This window comes from Anguilla rostrata, chromosome 7, assembly GCF_018555375.3.
Source record: "Anguilla rostrata isolate EN2019 chromosome 7, ASM1855537v3, whole genome shotgun sequence".
Taxonomy (NCBI): Eukaryota; Metazoa; Chordata; class Actinopteri; order Anguilliformes; family Anguillidae; genus Anguilla; species Anguilla rostrata.
In genome coordinates this window covers 53,331,176-53,354,128 of record NC_057939.1, presented here as the reverse complement: position 1 = coordinate 53,354,128, position 22,953 = coordinate 53,331,176, and the positions used below count along the sequence as shown (strand labels likewise).

The following is a 22,953-nucleotide window of genomic DNA, read 5'->3' as shown; positions in this document are numbered from 1 at the left end:
TTGCATCCTGGGTCCTGACGTTTTAACTCTGAGTGCTCTTCTTTTTTTTTTTGCACGGAAATACGTATATTACAGAAGAGCACGGCTGGTTTTCCTGCATTAAGGGCGATTTCGCTGGGCCATCGGGCAAATATAGCTTTCCCGTACTTCATTCAGCACTTCACACTACTATGTTGTGTTGTGCTGGTGTGTAATTGTGACCCCCATCAGTTTAAAGGCACATAATCCAGAAACATGCGGCAAGGGATGGACATTTACCTGTCACAAAGGGACTGATGTAACTGCCAAAATCAATGCCTCCAAAATCAATGCCTATGTTGAGATGTGTTTTACATGAAAAATGTAGTATTTTGTGTGTCACACAAAAGCTAATACTATCTGCCAAGGACTGGCTATATTTAGGAGAATGTAATAACTCTGGAAGCACATTTATTTGAATGAAGGCATGTCAGTTGACCCCTGTTAATATCTTATAAAATTATCCTGAGGGCTTTGCTAGGCTGCGAAACAATAAATCATAATTAAGTCAACTCTGTCCATTAGACTTCATAAGACCTTCGTTTATGCAAATTGTTATGGGAAATTTGCAAATAAGCAAAAGGTTTAGGTTACGTAGCAAGCTGGCGTGTGATATGCCTTGGGTTGAATATCTTTTTTTTTAGTGAGAATCTTGAAATTGAGGGGGGAATATTCTCTGTGGAATTCCCACCTCCATATAAAGATGAAAGGTGACAGATGACACACAAACCAGTCCCTGAACATGGGTTTTAATTGGACTCTGTTCAGCTCAATTTTCAATTCAGTCCGGAGATACATTGGGGGGTAAAAAAAAACAGAAAATTATGCATTTTGTTCAGGAATAAAATGAGGTTAATGGCTGAAAAAAAGCTAAATTGTGCTTTTGATGTATATTATTGACATGGTCCTTTCAGAAAATGTGTTAATTGAAATGAAAATGTGATAATGTCAATGCTCAGAGCAAGCTGGCAGTTCAGAGATCCACTGTGCACACAGTAAGTGTACGTGGATGAATTCCTTTATGGGAATAATGTTGACACTGAGACTGAATAGATCATATTTAAATGTAATATGTAACTGCGTCCCTCAAGAGTTCCTGTTTGACCTCCTGTACCCAGGTACGACAACTGAGGGCAGGAAGTAGATGCCAAAATGATTGCGCAAGCAGACCTGATCACATGACCACATTTCACTTTTTTGCAGGTGGGCTGGATGTGAAGTGTTTCATGCAGTGATATTCTGGTGCATGCTGGGTAGCTACGTATGTTGGTCTCTGTGTGATTCTGTCAATGGCAGTTAAATCAATGCTGTGTTCTAAAAATGATAAGAAGTATCTTGACATGAGCTTACGTCACAAGCAGCAATTTGTGTTGCCGTTTGGGAAATATCATTGAACAAAAATTGTCGCCTGTTATTGGCTACGCACAAATTTACGGGCTCAATTTTCATCAAGTCCAGTTTCCTCCTGGGAATGCCCTCAGGGAATCAATAAAACAAATGCAGTGCCAAATAATGACCAAGGGTACAAATGCCACAGATGCAAATACTTGTTAAAAAAGCTAAATGTTCTCCCTAAGAAAAACATGCATGTATTAGACATTTTGTATGGTCATGGGTACACATGCTACTAGACATTTTTTTTGGTTCATTCAAAATCAATAAAACTCATGTCCCAACCTTTCTTCAAGCTGCTGAACACAACCGTAAACTTGCCTCAACCCTCAGACCTACCGTTTTCGTAACCCTAACCCTAGCTGAACCCTAATTTGAGCCCTTAACTCTAATTTGAAGCCATTGGTACCATTGAAAACACCTGAAAACCCATTTAAAATGGATGGAAAATAAGGTAAATATCATGAATACTATAATTTAAATGCAAAATCATATGTATGAGGTCATTTAAAAAAGAAAAATGTTCTCCCTAAGAAAAACATGCATGTATTAGACATTTTGTATGGTCAAGGGTACACATGCTACTAGACATTTTTTTTGCTTCATTCAAAATCAATAAAACTCATGTCCCAACCTTTCTTCAAGCTGCTGAACACAACCGTAAACTTGCCTCAACCCTCAGACTTACCGTTTTCCTAACCCTAACCCTAGCTGAACCTAATTTGAGCCCTTAACTCTAATTTGAAGCCATTGGTACCATTGAAAACACCTGAAAACCCATTTAAAATGGATGGAAAACAAGGTAAATATCATGAATACTATAATTTAAATGCAAAATCATATGTATGAGGTCATTTAAAAAAGAAAAATGTTCTCCCTAAGAAAAACATGCATGTATTAGACATTTGTATGGTCAAGGGTACACATGCTACTAGACATTTTTTTGCTTCATTCAAAATCAATAAAACTCATGTCCCAACCTTTCTTCAAGCTGCTGAACACAACCGTAAACTTGCCTCAACCCTCAGACTTACCGTTTCCTAACCTAACCCTAGCTGAACCTAATTGAGCCCTTAACCATTTGAACATGGTACATGAAACACCTGAAACCCATTTAAATGGAAAATCATATGTATGAGGTCATTTAAAAAGAAAAATGTTCTCCCTAAGAAAAACATGCATGTATTAGACGTTTTGTATGGTCATGGTACACATGCTACTAGACATTTTTGCTTCATTAAAATCAATAAAACTCATGTCCCAACCTTTCTTCAAGCTGCTGACACACCGTAAACTTGCCTCAACCCTCAGACTACCGTTTTCCTAACCTAACCTAGCTGAACCCTAATTTGAGCCCTTAACTCTAATTTGAAGCCATTGGTACCATTGAAAACACCTGAAAACCCATTTAAAATGGATGGAAAACAAGGTAAATATCATGAATACTATAATTTAAATGCAAAATCATATGTATGAGGTCATTTAAAAAAGAAAAATGTTCTCCCTAAGAAAAACATGCATGTATTAGATATTTTGTATGGTCATGGGTACACATGCTACTAGACATTTTTTTTGCTTCATTCAAAATCAATAAAACTCATGTCCCAACCTTTCTTCAAGCTGCTGAACACAACCGTAAACTTGCCTCAACCCTCAGACCTACCGTTTTCCTAACCTAACCCTAGCTGAACCCTAATTTGAGCCCTTAACTCTAATTTGAAGCCATTGGTACCATTGAAAACACCTGAAAACCCATTTAAAATGGATGGAAAACAAGGTAAATATCATGAATACTATAATTTAAATGCAAAATCATATGTATGAGGTCATTTAAAAAAGAAAATGTTCTCCCTAAGAAAAACATGCATGTATTAGACATTTTGTATGGTCATGGGTACACATGCTACTAGACATTTTTTTTGCTTCATTCAAAATCAATAAAACTCATGTCCCAACCTTTCTTAAAAAAAAAAAAAAAAAAAAAAAAAAAAAAAAAAAAAAAAAAAAAAAAAAAAAAAAAAAAAAAAAAAAAAAAAAAAAAAAAAAAAAAAAAAAAAAAAAAAAAAAAAAAAAAAAAAAAAAAAAAAAAAAAAAAAAAAAAAAAAAAAAAAAAAAAAAAAAAAAAAAAAAAAAAAAAAAAAAAAAAAAAAAAAAAAAAAAAAAAAAAAAAAAAAAAAAAAAAAAAAAAAAAAAAAAAAAAAAAAAAAAAAAAAAAAAATGGAATAAAAATACGAAACATTTTTAAGAAAACATCATGTATAGCATTTGTAAATGTCATAGGGACACATGCTACTAGACATTTTTTGGTCATCAAACATCATAACATTCATGTCCCACTTCTTCAAGCTGCTGAACAACCGTAAACTTGCTCAACCTCAGACTACCGTTTTCCTAACCCTAACCTAGCTGACCTAATTTGAGCCTAACTCTAATTTGAAGCCATTGGACCTTAAAACCCTGAAAACCATTTAAAATGATGGAAAACAAGTAAATACTGAATACTATATTAAATGAAAATCATATGTTGAGGTCATTTAAAAAAGAAAAATGTTCTCCCTAAGAAAAACATGCATGTATTAGACATTTGTATGGTCATGGGTACACATGCTACTAGACATTTTTTTGCTTCATTCAAAATCAATAAAACTCATGTCCCAACCTTTCTTCAAGCTGCTGAACACAACCGTAAACTTGCCTCAACCCTCAGACTTACCGTTTTCCTAACCCTAACCCTAGCTGAACCCTAATTTGAGCCCTTAACTCTAATTTGAAGCCATTGGTACCATTGAAAACACCTGAAAACCCATTTAAAATGGATGGAAAACAAGGTAAATATCATGAATACTATAATTTAAATGCAAAATCATATGTATGAGGTCATTTAAAAAAGAAAAATGTTCTCCCTAAGAAAAACATGCATGTATTAGACGTTTTGTATGGTCATGGGTACACATGCTACTAGACATTTTTTTTGCTTCATTCAAAATCAATAAAACTCATGTCCCAACCTTTCTTCAAGCTGCTGAACACAACCGTAAACTTGCCTCAACCCTCAGACCTACCGTTTTCCTAACCCTAACCCTAGCTGAACCCTAATTTGAGCCCTTAACTCTAATTTGAAGCCATTGGTACCATTGAAAACACCTGAAAACCCATTTAAAATGGATGGAAAACAAGGTAAATATCATGAATACTATAATTTAAATGCAAAATCATATGTATGAGGTCATTTAAAAAGAAAAATGTTCTCCCTAAGAAAAACATGCATGTATTAGACATTTTGTATGGTCATGGATACACATGCTACTAGACATTTTTTTTGGTTCATTCAAAATCAATAAAACTCATGTCCCAACCTTTCTTCAAGCTGCTGAACACAACCGTAAACTTGCCTCAACCCTCAGACTTACCGTTTTCCTAACCCTAACCCTAGCTGAACCCTAATTTGAGCCCTTAACTCTAATTTGAAGCCATTGGTACCATTGAAAGCACCTGAAAACCCATTTAAAATGGATGGAAAACAAGGTAAATATCATGAATACTATAATTTAAATGCAAAATCATATGTATGAGGTCATTTAAAAAAGAAAAATGTTCTCCCTAAGAAAAACATGCATGTATTAGACATTTTGTATGGTCAGGGTACACATGCTACTAGACTTTTTTTTTGCTTCATTCAAATCAATAAAACTCATGTCCCAACCTTTCTTCAAGCTGCTGAACACAACCGTAACTTGCCTCAACCCTCAGACTTACCGTTTTCCTAACCCTAACCCTAGCTGAACCCTAATTTGAGCCCTTAACTCTAATTTGAAGCCATTGGTACCATTGAAAACACCTGAAAACCCATTTAAAATGGATGGAAAATAAAGTAAATATCATGAATACTATAATTTAAATGCAAAATCATATGTATAAGGTCATTTAAAAAAGAAAAATGTTCTCCCTAAGAAAAACATGCATGTATTAGACATTTTGTATAGTCAAGGGTACACATGCTACTAGACATTTTTTTTGCTTCATTCAAAATCAATAAAACTCATGTCCCAACCTTCCTTCAAGCTGCTGAACACAACCGTAAACTTGCCTCAACCCTCAGACTTACCGTTTTCCTAACCCTAACCCTAGCTGAACCCTAATTTGAGCCCTTAACTCTAATTTGAAGCCATTGGTACCATTGAAAACACCTGAAAACCCATTTAAAATGGATGGAAAACAAGGTAAATATCATGAATACTATAATTTAAATGCAAAATCATATGTATGAGGTCATTAAAAAAAGCAAAATGTTCTCCCTAAGATAAACCTGCATGTATTAGACATTTTGTATGGTCATGGGTACACATGCTACTAGACATTTTTTTTTGTTCATTCAAAATCAATAAAACTCATGTCCCAACCTTTCTTCAAGCTGCTGAACACAACCGTAAACTTGCCTCAACCCTCAGACTTACCGTTTTCCTAACCCTAACCCTAGCTGAACCCTAATTTGAGCCCTTAACTCTAATTTGAAGCCATTGGTACCATTGAAAACACCTGAAACCATTTAAAATGGATGGAAAACAAGGTAAATATCATGAATACTATAATTTAAATGCAAAATCATATGTATGAGGTCATTTAAAAAAGAAAAATGTTCTCCCTAAGAAAAACATGCATGTATTAGACATTTTGTATGGTCAAGGGTACACATGCTACTAGACATTTTTTTTGCTTCATTCAAAATCAATAAAACTCATGTCCCAACCTTCCTTCAAGCTGCTGAACACAACCGTAAACTTGCCTCAACCCTCAGACTTACCGTTTTCCTAACCCTAACCCTAGCTGAACCCTAATTTGAGCCTTTAACTCTAATTTGAAGCCATTGGTACCATTGAAAACACCTGAAAACCCATTTAAAATGGATGGAAAACAAGGTAAATATCATGAATACTATAATTTAAATGCAAAATCATATGTATGAGGTCATTTAAAAAAGAAAAATGTTCTCCCTAAGAAAAACATGCATGTATTAGACGTTTTGTATGGTCATGGGTACACATGCTACTAGACATTTTTTTTGCTTCATTAAAAATCAATAAAACTCATGTCCCAACCTTTCTTCAAGCTGCTGAACACAACCGTAAACTTGCCTCAACCCTCAGACTTACCGTTTTCCTAACCTAACCTAGCTGAACCCTAATTGAGCCCTTAACTCTAATTTGAAGCCATTGGTACCATTGAAAACACCTGAAACCCATTTAAAATGGATGGAAAACAAGGTAAATATCATGAATACTATAATTTAAATGCAAAATCATATGTATGAGGTCATTTAAAAAAGAAAAATGTTCTCCCTAAGAAAAACACTTGAAAACCCATTTAACAACAGAGAAAATGCCCAATGTGGAGGTTCTACTCATGTATGAAATGTCTTTGTCCTAAACATTAAGGAGCTCGCTGTATACTTACTCTGCATGCTTACTCCTCTTGTGGTTCTACAGGACAGAGTTTCCTGGATTGAAAAATAATAATAATAATTTTTTTTTTTAATATAAAAAAACTAGTGGAACTTTATATTACAGAGTTGCTATTCTTGACGGGTTGTTAGCAGTCCAGTGATGAAAATTCTAACCTCCTGGCTTTCTAAGCGCGTTCAAGAGCAAATATCATGGCTTGTGGGCATTATCATTTCTAGACCACTAAGTCCATTTATCATGTGCAGCCACCCTGTCCCTGAATCGCAGTAACCCTGTAAGGGATGCCACGGGGACCTCAGCTGAGGCTACAGTCACACTGAGTCTCCCAGGGTTTGGACTGGCAGGCCCTCTGTGGACACTCCTGCGCTGTCTCCAGCTAACGTCTATCCCTTTTAAGCAGAGGAGATGTGTGGCGCCAGAGGACCTGTACCGTTTTTTCGGAAGGGGGGGGGGGGGGTGGCGCGGTCGTGGTGGCACGGCACGGTCCTCCGTGACCGTCCCGGCTTAATTAATTGAGGAGCCCTTAATGGGGCGCTTCAAACGGGGTGTTACTGAGCGGAGCAGCCCGTCCCGTCCCGTCTGGAGCGCAGGGGACAGGGAGCACCTCAGCGCTGCTGTATCTGCACACGGCTCTTCACACCGGAGCGGAAAGCGCTTGAAATGCACTGTACACACGGCGCCTGCACGGACAGATAACGCAAGCACTTTAAGTTTTTTATTTTTTTAGTTTTTGGAAAAATAAGTTAAATTTGTTTCTCAGAAATATGCCATGTATCGTATGTGAATTCACGACCTGTCCAGGGTGTGTTGCTGCCTTTTTCCCAATGGGATAGCACCCCTGGGACAGCACCCAAAAGCCCCCCCCCCCACCTCATGTGACCCTGACCAGGAATAAGCAAGTTAGATAATGGATGGATGGATAAATACATTTGCATCTATTACAAGTACAGCATTTAATATCGTACAATTAAAGCATAACATATTCTGTGTGTGTATATATTTGTAAGTATGCATATGTATGCAAATGTAGTGTGGGGTGCCTGTATTTAAAACATCGGCATCTGTTCCCGCTTTTTTACATTTTATTTTTGTTAAAATTTCATAGTTTTTTTTTTCCCTCTGGGTCACAGGTATCTCTCTGAATGTAGATCCATCTGTCGGGAGCTTCACACACGAGCGCTCGGGCAGTGGAACACTTCCTGTGCCACCTCTCATTACCTGAGCAGCATTACCTGTGAACTGGCGCATGACCGTGCAAACTGCAGCCGAGGTCACAGTCGTGGCTCGCATGCAGACACGCCCGTGAAGCCCCACAATGCACTGCTGTTCTCTACCTATGCACATTTACACAAATATTCAAATCAGCCCTTTATGAAGGTGGAAGACCTGCTAATCGTTCGGTATTTCTTTTTAATTTTTCATTTTGCTTGACATTCCTCCCATCATTTTTAAAAAAGTCAACATCAGAAAGTAAAAAATCAACATCGTGGACGAGTGAAAAATGTCCGGCATGATAAAATATTAAAATTGCGGTGAATTATTGCCGAGTGTACGTATCCATTTTGCATGTGGCAGACATTTATGAAATGTGATGATGAATGGATTCTTACTGTCAGTCCTGTCTTGATTGTTGTGTGCCATGGGGATTTCAGACGTTCCACATTTTATTTCAATGCTCAATATTTGAGATTTTGGATGGGAATTTCCGGCACTTCCTCCAAGTCAAATGAGAACACTTGATCCCACAACAGGAAAGAGAAACACACAACAAATCATCTGTTCTTAATACTCTAAAGACTTTTTTTGTTGCTTATTATATGTTTAAATGCATATTTAAACAGTGTCTTTTTCACCGCAAGAAAGACGAACAGCTGCACATTTGCAGAATTGTATAAAACTCTCTGTCTCTACCCACTTTAATTTCTACATTCTTGGGAGTTTTAGTCTAAATGGTCCACTGTGTTTCTTATTTTGTTTGGCAAGTAGCAGCTAGTTAATGTGCATTTTGAGGATGCTATAACCCATGAAAATGCGTTAAGTTCTGTGTCATTTTTACATTTTAAAATACTTGATACAAGATTGATGGTTTCTTCCACCAACTGTAGCAGGTGGAAGAACTCACTCACTACTACTTCTTGTTGCCAACCACATTCATATACATGTAGATAAATAAATACAGGACAATATCCGCAGTATATTATGGAGCTAATCTCCGGGAACAACCTTACCTCTTCCTCTGTCTGAAGTTGTACAGCTGTGTCGGGATGATATCGTTCTGGAGCTCAGAGAAATATATCCATATCTCCAGAGACTCTGCAATATTGTGCGGTGCTACCGTGTTGTCAGATGACAAATTGCCATCAAAAAAATAAATAAAATCGAGAGCAGCTGGACAGTTCTCTGTTTCGGGCTGTGTCAGAAATAAAGATCTGGCGTATTAGAAATACACGGAGTTCGCTCCACAATCTGAGTGCCAGGTTCTCTGGTGGAATGCAGGGGTCTAACCCCGTCCAATGGCTGATAACATTCTTCATTGGCAGGTGGGAAATTAATGGGACTTCCATTCATGCCACTAGATAAAAAAGGACACTTCTGTGGCTGGTGAGATAGTGAATAGACCTGTATCTAACCAGTTGCAGTGTGGAAGAACCTACACTACATGGACCAAAAGTATGTGGACACCTGACATCCACCAATCCACAATTATGGGCATTAATATTGTAGTTGTTGCTATAACAACCTCCACTCTTGTGGGAAGGCTTTAGACTAGATGTTGGAGCGTTGTTGCAGGGATTTGCTTCCATTCAGCCAGAAGGTCGGGCACTGGTTGGGTGATTAGGCCTGGCTCACGGTTGGCTTTACGATTGATTCCAAAGGTGTTGGACGGGGTTGCGGTCAGGGCTGTGTGCAGGCCAGTCAAGTTCTTCCACATTGTTCTCAACAAAACCATTTCTATATGGACCTTGCTGTGTGCCCGGGGGCATTGTCATGCTGAAACAGGGACGGGTCTGTCTAGAATGTCACTGTGTGATTGTATGCTGTAGCATTAAGATCTGCCTTCACTGGAACTAAGGGGCCTAGACAAAATCGTGAAAAACAGCCCCCGACCAAGCCATGTCCAGATACTTTTGGTCATATAGTGTAGCCTGGAAATAAGAGGTTGCAAGTTCAGATCCCAAGTGGAGTACACACATTGCATTATTGTACAAATATTGTAGGTATATTATCTAAACTGATATAAAACCGGTAATATGAATAACTATAATGAGTGTAAGTTGATCAGGATAAGATTGTTTACAAATCATAACAGTAGTGATAGTTCCTGGCCTAATTTATAAACACACTATTATAACTCAGACATATTATGAGATGCATGACGTGACTGAATATTGTAGCATGTCTTATTAAATAAATTGATTGATTGCCTTTTTTTTTTTACTGGAATGTGTCGTGATTCTTCAGTGACTTTTATTTGCTGTGAGAACCTCCATGACAAACAGTGCTACAATTTATTATGTGAGAGCATGGCAGGGTTGTATTAATGGAAAACAGTACGATAATATTTTATTATCAAGAGAGAAAAAAAAATTGTCGTAAACTTTATTATTTTTTTATGGAGATGAATGAAGAGGCATTCACGCTCTATTGCTAGTACACGTCCTGTGTGTATAGTTCTTTCACTTTTTTTTTTTTTTTTTTTTTAGTCTTCCAAAAGTGCTTTAAAGTTGAAGGGCTTGCCATACTTTATGTTCCCTGTATTGATATTTTGCCCTTGCTATCAGGACTGAGTCGTTACGGGGCTCATAAAGCACATGTGTAACACGTTGTGCCATCTGCGCCGATCTGCTTCTGCGGTGTCATATACGCCCGATCGCTGTGAGCGGCTTCCAAGTAAATCCCGTTTGCTCAAACTGTCAGGTCTGTCATTGCTCTGAAGACATTTCACTGGAGACAGCGTTGGAGTGGAAATTTTTTTTATAGATCCTTGTCAGATTCAGGATTACAGTGTAAAAGGCATTATAATTTTAAATGTGTGGGATTATTTTTTTTATTTTTTCATTTTTTTTGAATCACACTTGGAAATCAAGCTTTCATAGAGCGGGTGGTTTTGTAGTACTTTTGCATTGCGTATTTATGATTATTTTTATTTATTTTCATTATTTATGAATAATGAATGGGATGCTGCATTGATACAAGCACCCAATGACCCCCAAATGATTAGATGGATTACTGATTTTAAAACTACCCCAGCACAATCCCTGCTGTTGTCTGTGCCACACGTGGTCACACATGCATATGAAGGAAGTGTATAACAGGTTGCGTGATGGCTACTTGTACTTTTTTTTTTTAACCATAAACAGAAAGCATCTGTTATTTTTTTCTGAGCACGCTGAATGTTTAGCGTTTTGTTAGCGATTATCCTTGAGCTGTGAGTCTCTGTGGACGTGGGAGTCCCATCGGCCTGGTAGCGCTATCAAAGCTATCAAACTGTGTTGAACCATCGAGACCAACTCCTCTATGACTCACTTGCTCTAATGAGTTGGCATAAACACACTTTCAATGTCGCACGTCATTGTGGCTGCTAATTTATTCATATGGTAAAGTAGTGCAGTTGCATCCATAGTAAATCTGTTGCTTTTTTAAATTCTACGTTTAAGCCTATTTTTTCCCCCATTTTTTGCATAGGAATTTGCCTCTTGCCTGTTGACTGTTGGCTTCCATGGACCCCTGTTGCAGAGGAATTCCATGAACTCCCAGGATGCAACGAGAAAACAGCGCAAGGTACAGAATCCATTTCTAGCATAACTCCGTCACACAGCACTTAATGTTAGGAATACAACACAAGCCAAGTTAACATTTCCCCTTTTGTCTAACTTTCACTATTACCTTAGCAGAGGTTAGGTTTGGACAGGGGTTTGGGGTGACTTCTAGTACAACAATATTGACAACAATAGTTTCTCAGGATGAGAATATTACCCAGGCTTTTTCTTTGAATGGCACTTGTGATCTTGTGGGCTGCCATTTTGGTGCAAGCCTCACCTATTGCGCCAACTCCTTCCTATGGAATTGACATTGATTTCTCACTCTCCTCCACTGGGTTTGCTCAGGGAGATCTTAAGTAACTCAAAGGTATTCTTGCTGCTAGGATAGTTATTTCCTGGGATACTTCCACCCCAGTGTATTTCATCTGCTGCTTTGACCCTCTTTTGTGTCTTCCTCTCCTGTATCAGAGGTCCTTACCTCATAAATAAACATTTGCTCAGGTAGAGGTTTTATCTGTAATGCTCAGTGACAGGCCACTACGTCGAGGGGCGTGCTTCTGCATAAAGGCCCTATTTAAAGAGGAACTGCTGAATTACATTAACTCTACAACAGGGGCGCTCCGCCGTGTTGCCTGCATTACAACCGCCACTCCCCCGCGCGCACCCCGGAGCTGTTTAATGCGTTTAAAAACAATATATCAGCTCCTCGCGGCGGTCTTGAGCGCGCGGTCAAAAGCTCTGCCGGCTAACGGCAAGGCAACCGGCTGTTTGCTCGGTAAAGATGCGCCCGTACGGCTCGCGGACTGTTTGAACGTCTCAGATTTATTATGTTCTAAAAGGAGTCCGCCGGGTTGCACTTTTGGCCCCGTCGAGCTTGTGTGCTCGGGTGACTTTTGAACGTCTGAATTTGGAGGGCTTATGGCCTGAATGTCACGGTGATCGTCAGAGCGTTTGCTTCTTTCATCGTGCTGATTTCTCAGCGGAATGTTGGCTAAAGTAACTGTTATACCATTAAAAAAGAAAATAATGCGTAGAATCCTGGAGTGGCGTGGGGGGTGGAGCCAGTGCAGGGTGTGTGCGGGTACAAGGTCACGTTGCAGAATGCGTACTTAACCCAACAGAGAGTCATTCGTGAGGCTTCATCAGTTGCTTTTTTCTTGAAGGATCTTCTCGCTTTTAATTAAGCAAAGCTGCACGTCATGCTCATTGTGGCTTCAGTGCCACTTTTAAAACGAGTCAATCTGACGGTGCACCTCAATGGACAACGGAGGCAAGTGAACCCATGTCTGCCATATTAAATGTTCTGCTCAAAGACAGCCAATTAAGTCCCAGCGATCCATCACTTAAAGGCTGTGAGCACTTGTCAGTGCCGCGAAAGCAAATTAATAATCTTTTAAAGAGGCGGATGGATATTTGTTTGTTTGCTCGTTTGCTGACTGGAACATGAGTGCATTTTTCCCTTGGTTATATCCAAATAATGAATCCTTAAAATATGATAAAATAACACATCTGTTGTTTGCACCAGTTTGATACACACAAAAGAACCCTCAAATTAATCCAGTGCATGGTGATTCATACCCATGTAATAGTCCATGGAAACAATCAAGGAGATTAAATGCCATTATGCAAAGTCATACCACATCTGCCTTGGTTTATTTATTTATTTATTTATTTAACCTTGGCAAGTCTTTTAAATATGAGACACACACACACACACAGACACGCATATCATTTTTTAGTTTCCAGGCAACAAAGACTATACAGTGATTGTGACAGTGTTTCTTGGTTGTTAACAAGAAACACTGTCTTTACTTTCATGCTATGACACGAAACTAAATAAAACTGAGAAATCCATATAACCTTACTGTGTTATGCATGTGCATACATCAAGAGCGGAATAATATTTACCAAGAAGCCAGCATGCTGAATCATTCAAAAAAAATCTTTAGAGACAGTTCCCTTCAAGAATTTCTATATGATCTGTCATTAGAAAGTTTATACAAAAAAAATCTAAAACATTTTAAAATTGAAATCTATACTATGATGGTGTCATATTCCATTTAAACTCAGTCAAACTCAAATGTTCATTTGCTGTGTTTCTTCTACACATTATATCTGCCAGAAAGCTAGATTGCCTGACTGGCCTCAAGGTCACTAGTGTCATTCTCCTCAGCCACATCCACAGCAATTAAATGCCTTCACATATTATACACAAAAAACATGTCATTGGTTTCCTTTTTCCATTTTGCATTGTATTGCAGGCAGGTGATCACAAAGGTACAGCTGAGCGTTTACCGGTAGCATTGCAGTCGGATCTACCCTAACGTGTATTAAATGGCTCTCTACCTGCTGATCAGCACCATATGCTGTGGGCCTCCTTGACTCTCACTTTATATCTCCAGGCTAGTAACTCACCGGGCTTGCAATCACAGTGTGTCAGCATCGTTACTGCGGAGAAGTGAAGCACAGCCAGTGAAGCTATGTTTGGGGGGGGTGGGAGGTGTGAGGGGGGACGAGAGGGGGTGAGGGGAGGGGGTGGTGAGGGGATGTAGGGGGGCGTGGGGGTTGTCCCTGCACCTGTCCCTGTTAATTTGTGAGTCAGCATTTCAGCTTGCGGCATTAAGTGAATTTAAACTGTCCTATTCTACCGGCCCTGGAGTGATCATATTCGTGAATAGTGAGAACATTCACTGAGAGAAAAACTGAGTTTCTGTAAAATATCTGACCTGTAAAATTTCTGTCGGTCGTGAGTGGTAATTTCCCTGTGTGTATTTTCAGAAACATCTGCACACTCCCTGGCCACGTCTATGATCGGGGATTTCTGGACTCGGATATTCCCCATTCATTTCTAATTGTCCGGACAAGAACCCCTCTGTGCACAAAATGACGTCCATTTCTGACACAGAACTGCCACACTGGCGTGTGCCGTACATGGCAGGAGATGTGTCTGTTTTCAGATTTGTGTCCGCCCTCTGCAGTAAATGCACCTTTTTCATGCAGTGTGTAAAAGTTGACTTACGTCTTCCCAGCACGGACCTGACTGCGAGTTAATAGTGATGCATGTAGATGGCGAGATATCGATTTTATATTGCCGGTACGACGTCCCTGGGTGCTCAGGATCCTCAGGCAAATGTGCGCTGGCAGAACTGATATCAATCACCACCGTGTCAGACACAAAGCTCCAGCAGTGGTGTGGACCCAGCTGGACTCCCTCACAGAACATAGCGCGGTGCATACGATGCGCTCAGGGTATGTTAGTGTACATACGCCCAGTGCACTCTTACCCACTGACAGATACATCACTGTCAAATATCATTCCGGTCTTTCTGCAGCATTCAACAGACAATAATCTGCTTTGTATGCAGTGGCTTAATATAGTTACTTAAAGCACATTAGTGTGGCTGTGTCACTGTTAATTAAACATAAAGGGATGCCAGTCATAATGAGTTTGCTGTGATCTGAAAAATAGCTTCAGTATCTTCAGCATTTGAACTGTGCAAGAAGTAGCAACATCTAAAGGCCTTTCCACTCGGTGCGCTGAACTGAAGGTTTTTTTTTTTTTTTCAAAACTGCATATAAATACAGAATTATCCACCAAATGTTTCTTTACTTATGCTGTTATGGCCACCCTCGCCTTTCAGAAGTGTTTTATATTTCTTTTTTTGCGTTAACATTACAGAAGGCGCAGTCAATCTTGATACAGCCAAACAAGTTGCTGCATAGCGATAATTAGTGTTTGTCCTGCTGTTTAAATTGCAGTGACTCTATCAGCGTTTAGGCCATTGTCAGGATCATAGCTAGACGTAAAAGTGCGAGGTTAATTATGCCTTATTTACTGTTGGCCCTGGAATTTCGGTACAGCACTGCAGTGTCATGCCTTATGTGCTATTTTTACCTTTTGCCTGTACTTTGAACTGCAGGAGATTCAGCAGCTTCTCCCTGTGTTATCAAATGAAGGTGAATCCATCAAAAGCCGTTTCTTCCTAATGAGCTAATGCGCTCTCGAGCAGAGCCGTCAGTGCAATGCACAGCCCCTGGAAGTGAACAGACCCATATAGAGGCGCTCTCTTGCACAAGCACTGTCTCTGCGCTGTGTCTGAGTCCAAGGGGATTAGACGTCATATGAACGTGCATTCACGCAGACTGAATGTGGCATGTTCAACCATGTCAAAAATTTCATTTCGTCGACTTTATCTAGTTAGTGTACTGTCAGTCTCTAATTCGTGTGTAAATAGATGAAACGCACGTCATGTTCACGCCTTGTTAAATTTTCAAGAAATAAGGCCCCTTGAACATTCACCTCCCTTCTCAGATATATATTTATTTATTTATTTTTTTTGTTTATCGAAATTCACCAAGTCTCTTTTGATATATTTATGGCGTACGCACTGAATATTGACGAGGACACTGGCAGACACCAAACCTTTTTTTTTTTTTTTTTACACTTGTAAGGAGATGGGGTGGAATTTCATATTCTTCAGCCAATAGCACGATCTTGTTCAATATGTATGCACTGCATTGTGGGAAAAGAGCTGTGTTGATGGCTCCCCGTGGATGGGGCGGTAAGCTTAGGTGATTTCACTGCTGGGTTTAATCCAAGAAGAGAGACATAATGAAAGCGCAAGAGTGCTGCTACAACAGTGCAGTTAATTAAAGACCAATGTGTCACCCAAAGGAAAACATCTTGTGTTGAAGTGGAAAAAATACTGATGCTGGTGAGACATTGTTTTGTAGAGGCCGATATGTCGATCTGTTGTGAAAGACAGAAGCTTAAGCATGTTCTGTTCAGCATGTTAGTTGCTTGTTGTTTCTAAATTTCCATTGTCCCCGTTTATGCACTGAACTCTGTTCTAAACGCTGTACTGTACAGCCAGACACCTTCACATCTATGCCATGTATTAATGAAATACAGGAAGCGTTCCTGTCCTTGTTATTGAGCGACCCTGTTGCAGGTAGGATGAGCAATGCCTCCTCCTGTGGCTAACTGAAAATAGCTGGAAATGGGATATTGCTTTTGGAGTAAATCCATACAGCTTGCAAAACGCCTACTGTATTGTAGCGTCCCGTAGCATTATTTTGTGTGCAAAGTTTACGATGTAATTTGTTTCGACCAATCAATAGTGTATTGTTTTGCGCTGGTTTGCTGGGCATTTTGTGTCTTGTATTTTTGTCCCAAGTCTGCAAATCAAAGGATTACAATTCTGCTACATGGCTCTGACGCACTCCGGTGTGTCACACCCTCCCCCCCTCACAGGTTTCGGGCAAAAACAGTAAATTAAAACAACAAACTAGAACAACAAAGACAAAAGAAAGCAAAACTAAGTGACTGCTTTTCAGCTCGTTGCTCATACCGTAGATTACAGGCTTCTCAGCTGACCAGCTCCTCCAGCTTTTCAACGGTGGTTCACTTTCTCTTTGTGCGCAGACGAGCAAGAACTCAATAAAGACTCGCTCTCTCGGTGTGTGCTCCCGGTCTCGGCCCCAAACTGTGGAGAGGAACACACCTTTAAGCCCCTGGGCTGATTGGTTAACCCAACCCAGGTGCGTGTGCTCTCTCTCCACCAGTCGGCGTTGCCGAGACCAATCCGTTTCTCTGCTGGAGCGAATGCTGCAGTCTCCAGTTGGCCTGTATCGCTCTAGTGAATCCCAGTCTGGTTTCACAGGTCCGTTCACACAGGTTATTATTAGGTATTATTCTTTCTTCAAAGTTGTACTTTACAATGCAACCCGTAGAACTCCAACTACATAGCATGCAGTAAACACATGCACTCAATATCATGATGTGCTGTATATACACTTCCTGTACACATACTGTAAATCATTTGCACGCCTGTTTCATGTTTCAAAGATGGGATGCACCATCCACAAGGGAAAAGCACTCTCGTGGGGCAAAAGACCTACTGGTCTGACCAAAGAATAATTATCTCTTCTTCTTCTTCTTCTTCTTCTTCTTTAACATTTTCTTCACTCTCTTGTTCTCGTTAATTGCATTAACAGTGCTAATTGCCTTAGCTAATGGTACTGGCAACTGTACTATTATTCATTGTCATCCTGATACTATATATAACCATTGCACATGTACAATATGAATGTATGCAATGTGAAAAATGTATTACATTGTCATGTAATAGACTCGTTTTTTGAAATATGCGGAGAGAAAAAACTGAACATCAGCCAGGAAAAAAAAACTTTTCTGTTTGCCTTCACACCACTGTACATGATCTAAAACTTGTTTACCCAATGCATTAAAAAAAAGGAAATCTGCAGGCGATCAGACGGGGATCTGTTTGCAGACTGTGCATTTACACCTGGTATTACATGCATCCCAAATGAGTCCCTGCCGTCCCCACGCGTGACTGGATTTTGCTTTGGGTTGTTGAGATTGGAGCCTGCAGCCCCTGCATATTAACTCCTGGCTGACACACAGCCGCAATGCGCCCTCATCAACCTGCCAACCCGCCAGAGCGCTTCTGTGGATCTCATCGTGATCAAATATACGTGCGTCTTTTTGTGTGTTTACATCTGCCTGATAACACTGGAGTTTGCCTGGGGCCTGTTCAACAAAGCAGGATTACTGAACTAGCTGGATAACTGCGCCAAGTAAAACCTAGACCCCCCTACCGCCCCACCCCTCCACCACCCGCTCCGCCTCCCCCCAACTCCTCCACCACCCCCTCCCCCTCCAAAATCTGGAAAAATGGACTGAGCTGTTTTGTGTTTTACTCTGGGCAGTTATCTGGCTAAGTCAGTAGTCCTGCTTTGAGGAACAGGCCCCTGATGTAGCTGCCAATTCAGTAAGTGTTCTTCTGTATTTTGTGATGAACTCTGGGCAGTTATCTGGTTAAGTCAGTAGTCCTGCTTTGCAGAATGGGCCCCTCATGTGGCTGCAGATCAAATCAGAGTTCTAATGTATTTGATTGCAAACTGGCTATGGGCCCAAAATCACAGCTGAATCATGCATGCTTTCCTGTGGCCTCCTATTTTGATGCATAACTTGAATTCTGTTATTTACATAAATAAATAAATAAATAAATAAGCACACGGCCAATTTAAAGACTGTGGCAAACATGACGTTTGATGTCAGTAATTTTAAATGCCAACCACTCTGAGGTAGTACATAATGAGGCACATACAAAGAATATTTTGCGCACATGACAAAATCTTTTGTTGAGCTATCATGATGCACCAACTGATTAATTTAATAACATATTCTGCACATTTCATCTTTACCTGCCGACATAAATGATGTAAAAAAAAATAATAGAGTAAAGGTGGAGATGGAGGAGGATGCGTTGCTAGTGGCAACCACTTTGTAGAACAGAAAGTCTGAAGGTATAGAGAAACCAATGTTTTCCTGTTCCAGCATGGTCGAAAAGACTGTCTTTAAATGACTGCGCACTATAAGGCTATTTTCATTCATATTTATGACAGTTTTTGGAAATTGGATTTTATTGTTTGGGTCCGTTCATCGGTAAATTTGTTTACTGTTGCTTTCATTGCTTTTCATTTCATTCGCTGAACCATTTTCGATTTCCCGCTCGGAGTTCATTTCCGAAACAGATGTGAGTTCTTCTCTAGGCTCACTTCGCGGGCTCCTCTCCAGCTCCCTGTGCAAATGCGTGTGGTCTCAGATTGTTTTAGTGTACGTCTGGCTTGCACCCAACTGCTTACAGCTCTTATGGTATTTTTTTATTTTTTCTTTTGTTATGAAACTGAAAAAAAAAATTCATTTTGAATCCTTCCACAATACCAGGGTTTCCATTGTGATCACGCTTTTCCCCTCATCCTTTACAAATCAGATAAATCAGCTAGTTGTTTTTTTGGCTTTCCCCTTCTACCATACGCAGTTCAAAACTTTTGAATATTGATATAGATTTTTAAAAAATCGTAAGTGGTTCAACATCTGAGTTCATTGTGCTCTTAAATTTACAGCTGAAGTAATAGAACCGATGTAAATCAAACGAGTGCACTTTTCAGTTGCCTTCCTCCCAGAATGAAGTCCCGCTCAACCGACCTGCAAAAACCACTGTTTTAAATAGTGAAATTTGAAGTGTCAGCAGACGAACGGCTCGCGTTGGTCTCCGAGGACGGAGCGAGAGCCGCCCCCAGCGAAACGGAGGCCCTGTCCGGTTCACGGGCGATAGTTTCTCATCTCCTTCCGTCGCGCAGGCCGCCGAATTTCACGTGCCGCCGCGTTCTCCGTGGACTCGAGTCAGACGCTTTCAGGAAGTGGAGCGGTCCGGCGCGCTGAACTGGTTCCTTAGCATGATGATAAATGGGCACACTGGACTGAAGGGGAGGAGTTCTCTCTCTCTCTCTACTGGCCGCGAGTGCTCATCGCTGGGTTTGTTTTTTTTTTTTTTTTTTTTTTTTCAGTCCTCAGGACGCCAGGAAAAGAAAATTCCCACAGCGGCTCAATTTCACCCTTAAATTAGCCGCTGTACTCGTTTGGCAGACCTAAGAAGTGTTTTCTGCTGTAAAAAATAAAAGTGATTCCTTTAACTTTCAGTCTCCAGTACCTCTTCACATTTCTCTCAGTGTCCGTGGAATATATTAAGTTCTGTTGTTTTTAAGGAAATACAGGTTATAGTCCCCTAGTGCACTATTAAAGGAACACAGTAGTGTTGCATCTGCAATGTCATATCTATCTACCTCTGAAAATGTAATTATTTTACTATCCAGTAAATCAGAGCCATTTTCTTTTGGACCCGCATAGAGATGTTTCTTTGATGTCAATTTTCCTTTACCGTCTAGTGCTGTTATCAAATGTAATCCAGCATGAATACCGGACAAGGACATGATACATCTGCCTGCACTCAGGGTCACCTGATGAATATGGGCAGGTCATATCGGGCCTCGTTCACAAAACTTTTCTCAAATTATTCTTACTTTTGTTCCTACGAAAACATGACACATGTGCAGACCTTTGTTTTTGTGCGTATCCCAGATGTATGAGATGATGAATGCTGACTGTTTGTGAATTTTATGCGCAATCCTGTTCACGTGATTAGCATAAAGAAACAGCCATGAACAAATACAGGTCAGAAAAATAATGATGAATGCCAAAAGGTTCTTGGAAACATTCTTACACGTAGTGTACGATCAAATGTGATCGTACGCATGTTTCGTGAATGAGACCCAGCGTCTATGTTCAGGAAGTGTGTTGATAAAGGGAAAGAAAATGGATGTGCACTGTGATCCCCGGTTTGTGAGTGTTGAAAGCTGGCCTGGTAGAGTTCTTTGCTGGAATCTTCCTTCCATTTACGTCACACTGCATTAGCATGTAAAAAAGCTGTCACCAGAAGACAGCTGATGCAGCCATTTTGACAGGACTGTGTAACATTTTGTCCCCCGATCCTCAGAGGAGAAGGCTAGGGTTAAAATAGCAAGTCTGTGCAGCAGTTATTTATCTGTCTTTGAGAAGTGTGAATTACAACCTGTCTTTGGAAAGATGCTCGGATGCAATGTATGATGAATAGTCTTCTAAATCAGCTATTAGTGTAATGCATTTGAAACAAATATGTTGCCTCCCATACAGAAAAAATAAAAATACATTTGGTAAATGGACTGCATTTATATAGCCCTTTTATCCAAAGCGCTTTACAATTGATGCCTCTCATTCACCCATTCACACACACACTCACACACCAACGGTGAAAGGCTGCCATGCAAGGTACCAATCAGCTCGTTGGGAGCAGTTAGGGGTTAGGTGTCTTGCTCAGGGACACTTTGACACGCCCAGGGCGGGGGATCGAACCGGCAACCCTCCGACTGCCAGACGACCGCTCTTACCTTCTGAGCTATGTCACCCCACAATTCACAATTCACATTTTTAGAATGTATTTCTAATGCATGACAAAATATGTAAAAATTGGCCACTGTGAAATAACTGGGTGTAATAGGACGGTTTATTTTGTAGGCCGGTGTGGCCTTTTCTCACTTTGAGCACCTGCCCCTCAAAAGGTGCCTCTGCACAGCCCTGTGTGGACAGAAGGAGGGAAGGAAGCAAGACAAAATGAGAGGATGTGATGAGGGTGATCCCTCCTTGAAGCCGTCACTGAACTACTGCATTGCCCATGTGTGTATGTGTGTGTGTGTGTATAGACTGACATTGTGTGCTGGTTCAGTAAGTGATGCTGAGTTACAGGTACAGGGGTAGGCGTGCACAGAAATGGCCCAGATTATACCAGCGGGTTAGAGGGACACACCTTCACACACATCATTCACACTGAGGATCAGAAGGGACTGAAAACAGTAGATGGCCGTGTAATTAATTAAAGCACTGCAGGTGGTGAAGCAGAGTGGTCATTAACCCCCCGAAGTGAAGTTTTTTAAATTGATTTATTTTAGCCATTTACACGTTGCCTAGGTTTCGCTGTCTTAGTGATGGGCGCTGTTTCTTATTGTCCTGCCCGTTTGAGTTACCTACCTGAGATGGACCATGGGTTTCCCTCAGTGATGGACCACAGCTAATGACTTAACATTAACAATTCATTGCCATTTAAGAGGAAACTACCAAAACCTTAATTTGAGTTTGTTTTAACCAGTACATCCCACTTATTTGCACCACAAAACGATTAATTTGACTAAAGACTAAATATCTTTGCTGAGGTTCCTGTGTTGGGTCCCCTTAAATCCCGCTGACCAATCAGTGCAAAGAAAGTCTATCTCATAACCACAGCTCTTGATCAGCTCTGCAGTTGTAAAAGAATGTGCGTGCGTGTGTGTGTGTGTGTGCGTGCGTGATTATTCAAAACTTTCAGACTGCTATCTGAAGGTAGAAATAGACAACAACCAACATTTGTCTCGATACATATCAGTTCAATAATTATTGCAGTGACACGTGATCAATATGAATTAAAATTGATCGTCCCCATTAACACAGTCATTACAAATTCTAGCAGGGCTGTAACAAACTGAGTGAATGAGACAACACAATTTACTTTAAATTATTGATTAGGATTTCTTGCGCATTCATTAAGATCTCCTAATTGAGTAATTTGGTGAATAAGAATGGCAATCATGTGTGGTGTGGTCACACGACCAGGGCTGAGGGGGAGCAAAAAAAGTAAACAACCTGAAAAATAATCAGATCATGGTCTCGTGATCATACAGACTCCGGAGTATGAGTTTTATACCGTGTATACGGCTGTATTCTCTGTATTCTCTTGCCGTGTCTAGGCACCGTGTCCGCGGTATTCAGAAATCACTAAGATTCTGTTGAAGCTTCCTAGAGGTACAGTGTGTGTGCCCCTCACCACAGACTCTTTGAGTACGATTGGCGATAAAGCCGCTGGCCTCTCCCGCTTTCGGCTTTGGCG

At 40.2% G+C, this 22,953-nt stretch overlaps 1 protein-coding gene across 10 annotated transcripts in view; it reads left to right on the top strand.

Moving 5' to 3' along the window:
- The window catches only part of si:dkey-237h12.3 (teneurin-3), a 335,946-nt gene that overhangs the window by 83,036 nt on the left and 229,957 nt on the right, over positions 1-22,953 (top strand). For all 10 annotated transcript variants that reach the window (XM_064345147.1, XM_064345148.1, XM_064345156.1 and 7 more), the window contains one exon: positions 11,556-11,651. The gene's annotated coding sequence lies outside the window, so the exon portion shown is untranslated. The remainder of the gene's footprint in view (positions 1-11,555; positions 11,652-22,953) is intronic.